The sequence below is a fragment of the Camellia sinensis genome, chromosome 2 (genome assembly GCF_055761805.1).
Source record: "Camellia sinensis isolate YWXY chromosome 2, ASM5576180v1, whole genome shotgun sequence".
In the NCBI taxonomy this organism is placed as follows: domain Eukaryota; kingdom Viridiplantae; phylum Streptophyta; class Magnoliopsida; order Ericales; family Theaceae; genus Camellia; species Camellia sinensis.
Window position 1 is genome coordinate 217729897 of NC_138962.1, and position 15387 is coordinate 217745283.

The following is a 15387-nucleotide window of genomic DNA, read 5'->3' on the forward strand; positions in this document are numbered from 1 at the left end:
AGCCTACATATAATCCAACTACTTTTTCACGGCAGCAATTTTAATTATCATGAAAATGAGATAAAATATCAAAGTAACATGGCATGTATTTTGGGTGTTTGGTAATGTGTTGGGATCTCTTTGTAAAATTTGTAATATCTTTTTTATGGTCGATTTGTGCAAAAAATGGAACCCAGACAGCTATGGATCTGTGTTGTTCATCGCTGCAGCTGCTCCTTTCAGCCACGTAAGTGTTTGATTTTTGTTCTGGTACCATATTGTCTTGTGCTTGCCCCCGAGACGGTATTGATAATTTTGTTTGAGATGTAATCTGTCCAATTAAAATCTCATGCCAGAAGTAAAAGTGTACTTGACTAATCCTCCTGCCAAGAAAACTAAATCCCAGAATACCAAACTGGGCTTTTCTCCTCCCCTCCACAAACCACTTGCCCAAAGCTGCCTGACAACAGATGGACTGAAGCTGAATTGTATAAACAAAATGATGGGTAGATTTATATCCAATGAACATATTCAAACAAGCGAACCAACATTACATAGTGTATATATATAGTTTCTCATCAGTGCATCTCCAAAGGACTTTGGAGATTAGTTGGGGAAAAATTACAGCAAAGATATACTCGATGCAGCAAGTATGAATGAAGATATTATAACAGCCATACACATTCACTAAAATCATCAACACAAGGAAGTAAATCCCAAGAGGATAGGCATATTTTACCAACACTGGATTAAGTTAAAAGCTTTATCTAGCCATTCATGTGAAATAACAGCTGGCAAGTCCATCTTCTGAGTCAAAAAAGTAAACGACATTCCTTGCCCAATCAGCAGCTAGGCTCCCCATCTTCCACTGTGCCGTGCGGCAAATCATCTTCGAATCAGCTACTCAACTGCTTAAGAGCAATGATAAAATAAAACCAATCAAAAAAATAAGTTCACGTTAGACATCTATTTTCCTTTTTATCTTAATTTTTGTATAGTTTCATCATCTTATAATTTAAGACAGATTTTTTCAGCTTGTCATCAACTTAGATGACACTTTCTTAGAAAGCACAGATACAGATATGGCATAAGGGTATGATACAATAGGGATACACGGATATGGAGTGGGTAGGAGAAGGCGTAGCAAACACAAACTGGGGTGGAGAAGAAATTTGAGCAACCTTGAAACGGGTCTCCTCAGCAAAAAGTTCCTGAACCAAGCCATCAACAGAAGGAAAAAATATTCTGTGTAACAAGTACTCCACGTCACCTACGTTATGTGGAGTCCCATTCCACCAATAATATGACACGCCTAGCTGACTCTCTCTCTCTCTCTCTCTCTCTCTCTCTCTCTCTCTCTCTCTCTCTCAGGCACACAGAAACACTCTTTGTCTACTTCAAAAAACAGAGGACAAATCTTGACAGAATCGGCAGGGAACTCAAATACCCCATCTGGTAATTTCCACAGACAAGCACACATTTATACGCTTATAGATATGTGCGTATCTACATTTCTCTAGACTGAATTTTTTTGGCATCTAAACATGTAACCATATATATATATATTATTCATACATATAAAGATCCATCTTTTCCTTTATCAAGCTGGTTGATGCAGGGAATAAGAACCTCAAGTAAGAGTAAATTTAAAGTAGCGGCGGCATTGGAAATTGGCATGATTTTAAAGAAAAATTGACAGTAACCATACATAATCATATTTATAGTGTTAAGAGTCTTATTTTATGATGATTTTTATATTTTTTAAGATTTTTAATGGTAGGGTTATTTTGGTCATTTGCAAAATTTCTAGATATGGGTTGTGTGGATTGCCCATGGGTCGTCTTGTGAGTCAAGTTATTTAATTAATTTTTGTTTATGTTTTTTATTTAATCTTAAATTAATTTTGGAAGTCACAAGTTTAGTAATTTCCTATTTTGAAGTAAGGAAGTTTCTAAAGTTTATATAAAGTCATGTAATGGCTCTAATTCAATAGAGTTGATATTTTAGAGAATTTTCAAAACTCTAAAGATTTTTTATAGATTGTGTCAACCCTTAGGTGTGATGCCTGATGCTTTTAGGAGTGATTCCTAGAAACTATTTCTTCTTCTCCTCCTTTATTTCTTTCTTTCTTTCTTTCTTGAATTTCAGCACTTTAACAGCCCAAATACTGTTCATGAGCTATGTTACATGAGCTTGGGTATGGGTGTCGGGTGCAAGTATGTATCTAAATGTCAGACTCATCAAACTATAAATTCAAGGGTACGCGGATTCGACAAAAAAAATATCATATTTTATACTTTTAAAAAGGTATGTGAGATAAAATGGTACTATATGTAACTTACAGTGTCAAAAAGATATTTATAGCAATTATACGACAATATACACATACGATAATAGTTTTATACACAATTATATATGAAGTATCGATTAAAAAATATTCAATACATCCCATAGCCTTGTCCGAGTGTCGGGTGTCCGACACGAGTATTTGATTTATTTGAAAGAATCCGTGTAACATAGTTTATGAGTACTGTTCACAGCCGCTAAACAGTGTCAAAATCTCATATTTTTCAAGCTTAAACTCTTGCCTATTTATTACCCTACACAAACCCACTTGTCCCCTATACTCTTATTGTAATTTCAGCCATAAGGCCCGTTTAAAATCAGCCCCAAAAGCACACTGTTGAGGCTGTCCCTACTTGTAAAATCAACAAAGAGCGTGGGCAGAAGGAGGAATGTGGGTTTGTGGTTGTGCTCTCTGACTTTGTTGAAAAACTAGGTGACAAATCGTCATTATTTGAGAAGAAATTTTTAGGGGGGGGGGTTGAGTTCTCTGCCTTTGTTGAAGAAAAATGTGATGAAGCACCATTAGGAAATGAAAAATTGGAATTCTGCAGAGATGGAAGTGTGAGGTAGGCCTTCCCTTTGTTGTGTGATGGATAAAACCATGGAGTAGAAAGGATGGAAAATAGGGCTGGGTCAAGCTCTCTTGAATTGTGCAGCCATGTGAGGACTTGGGCATTCTCCTTATTGCATGTGTGATGAGCCAACTAATAGCCCTTGACTTTAGAATCAGTGTGTCCATGTGTGGAGAATGTAATGGCCTGCAACTTATCCTTGGACATGATAAAATATGCAAGCCACACTGAACTTGCTTTTGGTTGAGCAAAAGAAAGTCTGCAACTTTTTATTTTTTAAGTCAATCACACTTAAATCCACACTAACAGTGACGCAAGGACCCACAAACCAATAAAGAACCAAAGGCTGCAACAATTGAGAAAAATAGAGAGAGATGAGAAACCTGGAAGACCTGATATTACCAGTCACAATTGAAGCAAGGACCCACTGAAGGCTACCACAATCCAGATCGAGAACATAACACTCAGATCTTCGAACAACCACGAACCAAAGAAGAGGATTACAACCAGAAAAGACTGAGTATAGGAGGAGTGATCGACAGAAGATAAGAGAAGAGGAGCCACCATCGATGGAAGAAAGCGAGCTACCACTGACGGGACTACAATTGAGTAAACCCTAATTGCGGTAAACAACCCGAAAAAGAGAAGAAGGGATTGTGACCAATGAAACCACAACAACGACAAATGATTATAAGAGAGAGAAGGGGCTGTGACCAACAGAACCCTAATCAGTAATGGATGATGGTGGTAGCTAGGGTTGTAAATGCTTTGATACCATATTAGAAAAGAGAAACGATATTTTGCATTACATTAATAAGAAGATTACAAGCAATAATATATATATATATATATATATATATAACAAAATCTAAAATCGAATTAGAAAATTATGACTAAACAAAAGCTACCTACCCTTCTATAAACTAATATTACAAATCTCACACATGAGGCACCACTACAAATACTACTCTTTCAACATAATGTTCACCTTGCATATAACACAACGGAGGGAACTACACATGAATTCAGAATTAAAATCCTAATTTTGGTTTGGTAAGCAGAAATTACCTCTTTTTTTTTTTCTTCTTTTTTTGAATACTACTTATGTATAAAGATGAAAAGCACAAAAACTATCCACCACACCAAAAATGTTGTAGCACAGAAACTAATGCCCATTCTTTTAATGTGGAAAATTCTTCCTCACTAAAAAAAACAAGAACAATAAGTTGATTACATTCCAAAATTTAACCACCCCAGCATTTTTCAACATACAGTCACTTCCTAAGTAGCCCAAATATGACATGTGACACGACACTGATACACAAACTTGAAAATTTTGACAAAATATAAGACACGACATATGAGGGACACCTAAAGAATATATAATTTTATATATTGATTAGATGTCACATGTAAGGATAAATAACTATTATATGTCATGTATATGAATATTTAACTTAAAAATAATAATTTTTAGAGTCTAAAGGAACGTAATAGATATAATATTTATATTAATTTTAAAAAGTGTCCGACGAGTGTCGTGTCGTGTCGATATTGACACATTATTTTCTTAGACATGTCATTGCTTCTTAGGTCACTTCCTAAAAGGGATGTAACCCTATATAAATGGATTGATAAAAAATTGATAGTCATTGAGAATTTGCGTTTCTTACCCCAAAAAGCTTATTTGGATAACTAAATTGTACTTTAATTTATAATTACGTTTTGACATAAAATGATGAGGTAAAATGAGAAGTTAATCTAAGCCCATATGTTGCACATTTGGGGGCCTCCTAAGAAACACTTTTGGTCTATTTATCTATGTTACTAGGCATTCTAATAGGTTGTTCACACTTTTGTAGGTTGGTTGATCAATGGAAATGAAAAGCTGCAAAACAGAGCAAGAAGCAATGAAGTAACACACTACCCAAAATCGTTCAAGCAGAGGGTGAGTGTGGCTCAAGTGGAACCTGCCAAATGTCTTGTCGAAGCCGACTTTTTCAAGTGAAGCTATTGCCCCATTCCACTCAAACGGAAGTGAAGCTTTGCCTGAGCGGGAGTTAGGTGCGAAAGTGCATGCTATTTTTACTAAAAAAGACCTAATTGGGAACAAGTGTATAAATAGAACTTCCTAACTTGAGATTAAGGTTGTTCATACGTTGAGAAGATGGCTCTCAAGCAAGAAGAGGTGATTTCCGAAGGTCCAACTATGGTGTTCTTAATGAAGATGGTGGCTCAAGTAGACTATGGATTTGAAATACTAAGTCCTCAACTTTTGAAACACAATTTGCCTTTGACATCGTTTAATTTAGTTGAATCTTAATTCTTATTTTTAGTTTAACCAATCACAACTCAAACTCATTGAATTAATTTGAGAACACCGACTTTTGAATTAACATAATTTAGCCTCTTAGTCTCTGAGGTTCGACTTGGATTGAAGCTTAAAATTCCAAGATTGTATATATATCCTCTAAAACAGGGGCTTGCAAACAAACCCAAGTAATACATACTTCGTCGTTTCAGCTCAAAAAAAGGACGGGTAGTGATGTATAAATGTAATAATAATTATAATTAAAGAAATAAAAAGAACAGTATAAGAAGAAGAATAAAAATGAACAAGTAGGTAAAATTAAGGAGAAGAAGATGTTGGCTTACATTAAACCACCGAGCCATCACAGAAATAAGTTACACTCTCTGCAACCAAGTAAGATTGGCATGAGATGGAACAGATTTCCAAGGGGAATATTCCACTTCTTGAGCGACGGCTACCATTGGTAACTTGGAGCTTCATGCAGTGAATGCGAAGAGATTCGTTCTCCACCTCCTCCACGTACTCGTTGTCCTCCTTGTCCTCCTCTTCCTTAACCACGTCATCCTCCTCCTCTATGTCCTCATCCTCGTCCTCGATCAAGGAATCCTCCGCAGTTATGGTTGTTGGCTTGGGATGACACATCACCACAGAAAACCAAAACAAGCAAAACTTATCACTGCCTAGATGGGCCAAGCTTGGAGGAGGAGGAGGAGGATGAGGAGGAAGAGGACCAGTATGCTCAGGTATGTAAGACCGTCCATAGTCATGGACATTGAACTTGCCCATGAACCATGTCTTTCTCATTAAATCATTCCCAATTAGGCATGCAGTGGTGTGTCGAGCTGAATACCAATACAACATGCTGTCAACAGCCAATGCAGTCCCATTAAGTCATTTGGACCAAAGAACCGGGTCTTGGGTATTTCAAACCCTTCACTCACCCATTTTTTTGGTATTAACTTCGTATCTTCAGAGGACACGATCCTCGGGCCAACCCACCACAATACATAGCTTGGGAACACGTATAGCTGCAGAGAATATACATGTAATCATAATTGGAAAAGGCGGAATAGGAGCAGGGTTAGGTAGAGACTCCCATTGATTTAGGCTCGGGTCAAAAGCCATGGCCCATGGTGATGGTGGTGGTTCTAAACCACCCAGGCAATAAAACTTGTCATCCAGAACCCAAGTGTGTATATCTGCCCCTAGGGCATGAGGCAATTGAGGAAAGATGTCTAATTTCTTGGCAATAGGATTATTGGCAAGGTCAATTCGAACCAATTGATTTCCCTTTTTGTCATTCCTCCATTGACAAACGAACTGGTATAATGAAGAGTTGTGAACCACCTAGCTAGCACCACATACAACATACAATTTTGCAGTCAAAATGGGTTTGAGAAATTGATCAGAACCAAAATCATACCTTTCATAGTCGTCTTGGTGAAACGGAAGACGAGGGTTGTTGTGGGGAAATTGTTGGTTGTCATGGTCGACGTCCTCGGAGACTTGAAAAGCGTACCAATAAAACTCATTACAATTAGTTAGACAAATATAGGCAATTTTTTAAGAAGAAGATGAAGAAGGTGGTGGTTGTAATGGTGAGAGTGATGAGATGGAGGGTGGTGGTGATTCAGTATATATAAATGGATCAGGAATAGGATAAGCCAATTCCATAACAAGTTGGAGACCGACTCGCTTTACCTCTACGTCGAAGGAGATGCGAAGAGGATACCAATGAAAGCTTTTACAGTCGGCTAGACAAAAATAGACGAGTTTTGAAGATGGAGAAAAAAATGAAGAAGAAGAAGAAGGAGAAGGAAGAGGAAGAGAAGTAGAAGATGATATCTTTTTTTTTTACGATTATACATACATATGAGGTTAAATCCAAAAAGAAATCTAAGTTTATTATTATTATTATTTTGGCTGTTTTGCTGTAAAAACCAAATTGAAGGTTAAATTGGATATAATTTTAATTCAAACCTCAATTTCTTTTTTTAAAAAAATAAATTGGGCCTTCAAATTTGGGCCTTTTAAGTGACTTTCTGCGACCATTCTATTTTAGCCTTTTTCAAATAAGTGAATTTTTTTTTTTTTTTGGACTAAATAACAATTTGTATTTTTGGGACTCTTTTTGCAGCCATTTTTTGCGGCCCAAAGTAGTTGCTTTGTGGGCTTTCCCTCAAGGTTAGCCCTGAGATTAATCCCACAACCACATTACATGTAGTCACACTAGTTTCGTTGACAAGAATAATGTTTTATCTACACAAAAAATGGTTACTCGAATCCGCCTGAATGAAGTGGCAAGCTTCCATAGCAAAAATTGCCTACTTGCTTAAACCCCTCTCAAATGCTCTCTCTCTCTCTCTCTCTCTCTCTCTCTCTCTCTCTCTCTCAAACGCCTCTCTTTCTTTCTCTCTATTTCTGATAACCCTCACAATTCTACTCTCTCTCTCTCTGTGTCAAACTACCGGCCGGCAACGATCTCTCACTCAATGCCGCTGTCGATCTCCCTCGCTCGCTGATGGGAAGAAACGATCTCTCTCTCAAACTGCCGACAAGAGTAAACACAAGCCAAGAAAATAGATCAAGACAAAGAAAAGAGAGAGATCAAGACAAAGAAAATATTTAAAAATTAAAAGAAAATAACAACTGAGTTGTTTTTCTGGGTGAAAATGAATTAACATTGCTCTGTTGTTGAAGTAAATGAACATTGGAGGTTCGAATATCCAAAACTTCTTTTGGGTCATATAGGTTTATGGGTTGGGGTTTTCAATTTTCGTTTCTTTTGTATTTTCCTCTGCTTTCTCGTTAGCCACACACACACACACACACACACACACACAGAGAAGATATTCGTGAGTGTGTTGAAATCAAAGGTATGATGGAAGAGTCTGACAATAAATAAATTAATTAATTAAAAAAAATTATTCTCAATTTTAAGGACAATATTGAAGTTTGTTGGTAGTCATGGCAAATCTTTTGTGCATGCTTTAAGTGTCGTTTAAGAAATGGGTTGGCTTTTTAATTTTTTGACTTTTTTAGCTATTTTAGTTTAGGTTAAAAAGCTTGGTTTAGGAAAGATTTTTTGACTTTTTTGACTTTTTTTATGAGAGAAGAGTGTAATGATTATGGGTTAGATGTGATGTTTTATTCGTTGTGGCCAAAATAGCCTATTTTGTTTTTTTGGCCTCTTTGTGCATTTTGGACTATTTTTGGATTTGGATTTTGAATTTGTGAAGCAATTTGTTTAGAGAAAATAATAAGGAAGAGATTTTTGTGAAAATTTTCATCCTCTATTTCATTCACAAATCCTTTTTTTTTTTTCTTTTTATTTACAAATCTTTGCACAAATCCTTTTATTTCTTGCAAATTCATGGTATGTATATGTATGCCTCATATATACTTACATTTACATCACTGTTGCTTTCTTCTTGGTGCAACCCAAATGAATTTGTTGTAGAAGCTGCAATGGTTTGTAATTAATGTCCATGAAAAACAAATCATAACATTTTAATATATAATAATAACATACATTTTCGTTCTAATTTTACAAACGTTACTAATGCATGATCGATAGACACTCGCATGCTTGTGGCTCCCATTTTGTGTGAGATCCATAAACACGTGAGTATCTGTATATCATTATGTGATTTATTTTATATGAGTAGTATTTTTTAGTTCTTAATCTTTTGAACAATTTCGTGAAAATCTTAAAACACAAGAATCTTGAAAATTGTTGTGTAGTGAAAAAATAAAAAAGTGAAATGTCAATCAAATATAATTTTTAAATTTCTTTTCTCTTTTCTATTCTCTTCTCAAATCTTTTCAAAATTTAAAATTCAAACACAATTTAAAAAAAATTAAATTCGCAACAAATGATAGAGAAGGCAGAGAAACAAGGACCTGTTTGGGTTGTGGTTGGGAGAGAGCAATTAATGCTTCCTTTCTAATCAGTGGGACACTCACAGACGTCATTCTCAATCAAACATGCACCTCCATGGAAACAGAAAATGTCACCACATGGTGCCCCTGTAAGCTCACAGTGCTCTCCACTATGCCCTGCTTGGCACTGGCATTTATAACTCTCACCCTGCACTATCTCCTCACAAGTCCCTCCATTTCCACACCAAAATGAGTTAGTCCCATCCCACATTGTCATTTCCTCATCACAAAACCTCCCCCTGTTAATCAAAACAATAGAACACAAGAAGTTCCATGATGTTTCAATTCCATGAATCTAATCAACTAAAAAACAATGAGCATCAAGTATAGAGACAAAATTCTTTCTTTAAAAAAAAAAATTAATAAAATACAGTACTGACAGCACTACATTTATTTTGGATAGAGTCACATTCTATCAAAATAAATATAATATTAATACTGATAGTATGACATTTATTTTGAACGGAGTCACACTCTATTAGAATGAATGTAATATAGGTCACATTTTTTCAATATACTTTTGTATGACAAATTTATATTTATAACATTATTAATTATATATCATACCAAAAAAGTGCTTGTTCAAGAATTTCAAGATTTTCTTATATTGGTGTTTTGGTACATTAATGATTCAAGTTGGTATGAAAACTTCCATTGAAAACCATATGGTTATAAATAGAGAGATAGTTTCAAAAATTGCACAAAATATAGTGTTGGCAGCACTGCATTCATTCTAGATGAAATTATACTAGAATAAACGTTAATGCTGGCAATACTACATGTTGTACATTTTTCTATGAAAAAATTGCGTTCGTAGCATTACTTGTTTCTTTTTCTTCTTCTTCCATTCATTTATTTATTTTTTTAAATCTTGCTAAAGAATTTCAATATTTTCTTATAATGGTGTCTAGCACAAGAATGATTTAAGTGTTGTATGAAAACTTCTATTGAAAACCATATATATATATATATATATATGAGTTTGAATGAAGCAGGCAAGTTAGATTTACCAGTTTTGCATCTGTCGTCATCACACGGTAGAGCAGCAGCAGCTTTCGCAATATTGGTTGATCCAAGAAACAGAGATAGTATAATTAGTGTGTGGGTGATTTTCCGACCACACTGCCCGCTTAGTAACCAGCTGGAGAGCACTGGCAGAATAGATGGCACCTGACTGACCTGCAACAGAAATATAAGAATTCCGCGGTGGTTTCGACCACCCGGGGGCACTCCGACGATCAAGTCAGTATATCTCTCAAAGATAAATCAAGTACTAAACTCACAAGCTTGAGTATCAAAAGCATACCTTAGACCCATGGGGGTGCCTCTCTTTTATAGCCAATACAATCCTAGTCCCAATAGGAGCCTGGCCCTAATGGACTTAGGATTACTGCTAATCTGGGACTCCCAGTGGGATTAGGATAAACTCTCTAAGAGTCTTATCTTTACCCAAACTGAAGTCTTCTCCCCATCTAGGACTCTTGTCCATATCCAAGTTGAGTTCCCTCTTCATTCTAGGACTCTTGTCCTTTATCCGCTTATCTCGGATTCCGATATCTTCGGAGATAACCTCGGCCTTGCCGAGATCACCTCGGCGTCACGACCAGAACACGTGGCACCTCGGCTGACACGTCGGCGTCACCTTGCCACGTGTTGGTACTCAGAAAATATATCCCCACAACTGCCCCCTAGGTTCTATTACCTCGACATTCTGAGGTGATGGAACCTACACTGTTCGTTCATCTGTGCCCCTCTGTCCGATATCAAATTCGCCGACCTCAAAGTTCCCTGGACCTTACTGTCCACTTGTGTCAAGTATCAAGATTCATGCCTTCCAGGCTACTTGAGATCGCACCTCCTAGCCGAGGTTCTGGTTTCATTAATTCGTAAACTCCAAGAACTTTGCAACTGCTCCACTCACACTCTCTGGTGAGTTCCCGATTTTCCAGTCACTTATTTGACTCCGGCGATTTTCATATCGGCGTTCATTTCACTTTGTAGGTTCATAAACTCTTTACTTGCTATTAAGCTCAATCTTTCATAACTCTTCTGATTTACTTTGAATCTGCTTATTTGCCCTCTGTGTTCTTCTATTTTCGTCTGTTTTCAAGTCTTGAATTGTTTGAATGCCTGGCACTGTTCTTGTCATATCCGCTTTCTGTTGCTAGCATCGTGTCTGGGTCATTACTTTCTTGTTCTTCACATACTTACTTAGTGCCTGTGCACTTGGCTTTATTCTTGAACTTTGTCGTCTTCTTGACTATTTTTCTCTTTTTTCATTCAATCCTCTGGCTTTTTCTCTTTCTAGCTCTTTTGCTTAAATCCTTCATTTGTTCCAAGCTTTCAAGCTTCTGCAACTGTCTGCGTTTCTCTCCTCCGGTGAAGCTTTACGTCATTCTGTCATTGTTGTCAAACTTCGGCAATTCTCATTCCGGCTTCCCTCTTTCTGGTAAGCCACTGTTCCTCCTGGTTTTATTTCTTGTTGCTTTTCCAAGAAGCTCTGCTTCATTGTTAATCACCATTGCTTGTTTTACCCGTTATTTCCAAATCATCTTCTTGAATACACATTGTTCACACATCTGTTGATTTCTACTACTGTTCTTGGCTTGACATACTTGTGCAATCTTTTTGTCTTGATTTCTTGATAGCTTCATCATCATTCTTGATTACGAATTACATTCATGTTTCTGTTTTCTGTGTCTTTTTCCAGATTCTTGCTTTCAATCTTTGCCTTTAAACCCCGAGGTGCCAATCGCCGAGAAGAGCCTTGATCAAACTCTTCAGGAGATCGAGGCTGAGCTCGTGGCCGAGAAGGCTGTTGAGAAGTCTTCCCAACTGTCTTCTATATCCTGCCATTGATACCGAGTAGTTTTGTTTCAATTCTCTTTCTTCTTCTTCGGCTAAGCCTGAGCCGAGAAGAAATAAGCGTTCTTCGTCGCCCTCCTGGACGAGGATTTTCTTCAGTGTCTCTTCACTCTTTTCGGCTGGCTCTTTGTCGACATCATCTAGGACCTCCATGTTCTCGTCTTCAATCTCTGCCTTCCCTGGTTCCCGAATGTTGTAGGTAGTTTTTCATTGCTGCCATGGAGCAATTCTTTGCCTGCAGTTGGTCTCCTTTGACTTCTTCAATCCCATGTTTTGAGGGAACTGCCCCCATTGCATGCAACCATGGCCTTCCCAAGATGATATTGTATGGCGAGGGCATGTCAATCACCATGAATTCTGTCTTGATCTTCTTCTAACTGCTCTTGCATGATTCTATACTTAGAATATTTTGCATGCCTTTCATACTTTGCCTCCTTTGTGCAATCTTCTCGGGGTTACATACCTCGGGTATAATAGCTACAAAACTTTTACTTCGGCAAGATACTGACCTGCAAACTTTTCATAAATTCTAACAAGTGTGAAACATATACTACTCAATGTTAACTTTGCAAACTTTTCTCAAGTTTCAACAAGTGTTTAAACGGTGATCTCGGTCTAGCCTACTTGTAAATTGCTACAAATTTCAACAAGGATTAACATATACTGTAACAGGGATCAACAAGGATTAGCATAACAAGTGTTAAACAATGATCTATTTGTAAATTGCTACGAATTTTAACAAGTGTTTAAACAACATACTTAGCTTTTACCTCAACCTGTAAATTGCTGCAAATTTCAACAGATGATCACATGTCGGCTTAACATTATCTTGTAAATTGCTACAAATTTCAACAAGTGTTAAGCATCTTCTTTGGTTGGATCAACCTGTAGATTGCTATAAGTGTTTAGCAATAACCTCGACTTTGCTTCAACTCGTAAATTGCTACGAATTTAAACAAGCGAAGAGAAACAGTAATCTCAGCTTAACTTCAACTTGTAAATTGCTACAAATTTCAACAAGTGAAGATAAGGAACCATCTCGGCTTAATTTCAACTTGTAAATTGCTACAAATTTCAACAAGTGAATTAAGGAATAATCTCGGCTTAACTTCGACTTGTAAATTGCTACAAATTTCAACAAGTGAAGATAAGGAATTAGCTTAATTCTAACTTGTAAATTGCTACAAATTTCAACAAGTGAATTAAGGAATAATCTCAGCTTAACTTCGACTTGTAAATTGCTACAAATTTCAACAAGTGAAGATAAGGAATCAGCTTAATTCCAACTTGTAAATTGCTACAAATTTCAACAAGTGAATTAAGGAATAATCTCAGCTTAACTTCGACTTGTAAATTGCTACAAATTTCAACAAGTGAAGATAAGGAATCAGCTTAACTCCAACTTGTAAATTGCTACAAATTTCAACAAGTGAAGATAAGGAATCAGCTTAATTCCAACTTGTAAATTGCTACAAATTTCAACAAGTGAATTAAGGAATAATCTCGGCTTAACTTCGACTTGTAAATTGCTACAAATTTCAACAAGTGAAGATAAAGAATCAGCTTAACTCCAACTTGTAAATTGCTACAAATTTCAACAAGTGAAGATAAGGAATCAGCTTAATTCCAACTTGTAAATTGCTACAAATTTCAACAAGTGAATTAAGGAATAATCTCGGCTTAATTTCAGTTAAGCATCATCTCGGCTTAACTTCGGTTAAGCATCATCTCGGCTTAACTTCAGTTAAGAATCGTCTCGGTTTAACTTCGGTTAAACATCATCTGGGCTTAACTTCGGTTAAGCATCATCTCGGCTTAACTTCGGTTAAGCATCGTCTCGGCTTAACTTCGGTTAAGCATCGTCTCGGTTTAACTTGGGTTAAACATCGTCTCGGTTTAACTTCGGTTAAACATCATCTGGGCTTAACTTCGGTTAAGCATTATTTCGGCTTAACTTCGGTTAAGCATCATCTTGGCTTAACTTCAGTTAAGCATCGTCTCGGTTTAACTTCGGTTAAACATCATCTCGGCTTAACTTCGGTTAAGCATCATCTCAGCTTAACTTCGGTTAAGTATCATCTCGGCTTAACTTCGGTTAAGCATCGTCTCAGTTTAACTTCAGTTAAACATCATCTGGGCTTAACTTCGGTTAAACATCATCTCAGCTTAACTTCGGTTAAGTATCATCTCGGCTTAACTTTGGTTAAGCATCGTCTCGGTTTAACTTCGGTTAAACATCATCTGGGCTTAACTTCGATTAAGCATTATTTCGGCTTAACTTCGGTTAAGTATCATCTCGGATTAACTTCGGTTAAGCATCATATTAGTTTAACCACCTTGTAAATTGCTACAAATTTCAACAAGTGGTAAATGCATTCTTCTTCTCTACGCCCCCAGTGTGAACTTAAAATCTACTTGGGTTCTCATCATACATGTAGCTTCGACCTTGTCGCCGAGGTTGTTGGCCTTGGTTTCTCTATTTGGCTCTAACCTGAGTTTGATTTTCGGCCTCGCATCGGCGAGCTGTTTCTCTTTTCTCGTTTCCGACGCCTTTGTTCCCGGCCTGTCCTCCTCGGCCCTAGTATACTTCTCAATTCTGGCCAACTTTAGTCTGATCTTGTGTGTTTTCTTTTTATCTTCTGGGATCTGAGATCTGCTCATTGTGCTCTTCTCTTCTCGGACTCAGGTGCCGAGATCTTATCTTCTGGAATCTTGGATTTGCTCACTTAGGTTGAGCTCTTCTCTTCTCGGACCTACTCATCTAGGCCAAGATTATGTCTTCTAGGATCCGGGATCTGGAATTCGGGATCTGCTCACTTAGGTTGAGCTCTCATCTTCTCGGGCCTACTTGTCTAGCCTGAGATCATGTCTTCTCGGATCGGGGATCCAGGATCTGGAATCCGGGATCTGCTCACTCAGGATTAGTTCTTCTATACTTGAATGTTATCTCCTTGGGAGCGCTCATACCCCCTGTCTTTGCATCCATTCTGGAAGGGTCTTCGTTCCTCTGCAGGTATCTATCCTTCCATACTTGGAGGTCATCTTCGTTGCTTCAATCTGTTGTCTTTGGTGCGTCACCTTCCTGGCCGGCTTCTTTCACTCGGTGACTCTGGTCACGAGTTTCTGTGTCGCTATTGTCCCCTTCAACGTCGAGATCGATAGATCTCTGACTCCCAGCAGGAGCGTTGTCTCTAATCTGATCCTTCTGTCCGTCATTGGCCATCTATTCTTCTTTCTTTCCCACAGACGGCGCCAAATTGTGTGGGTGATTTTCCGACCACACTGCCCGCTTAGTAACCAGCTGGAGAGCATTGGCAGAATAGATGGCACCTGACTGACCTGCAACAGAAATATAAGAATCCCGCGGTGGTT

The 15387-nt window shown here is 37.5% G+C and overlaps 1 long non-coding RNA gene across 1 annotated transcript; it reads right to left on the minus strand.

Annotated features, from left to right (window-relative positions):
• Positions 1–509: 509 nt before the first annotated feature.
• LOC114257333 (uncharacterized) lies at positions 510–7106 on the minus strand. The gene is made up of 2 exons (XR_003627582.2): positions 5553–7106; positions 510–887 (listed from the first exon to the last, which is right to left on the minus strand). It is a non-coding gene; the product is annotated as an uncharacterized LOC114257333 (long non-coding RNA).
• Between the last annotated feature and the right edge of the window lie 8281 nt (positions 7107–15387).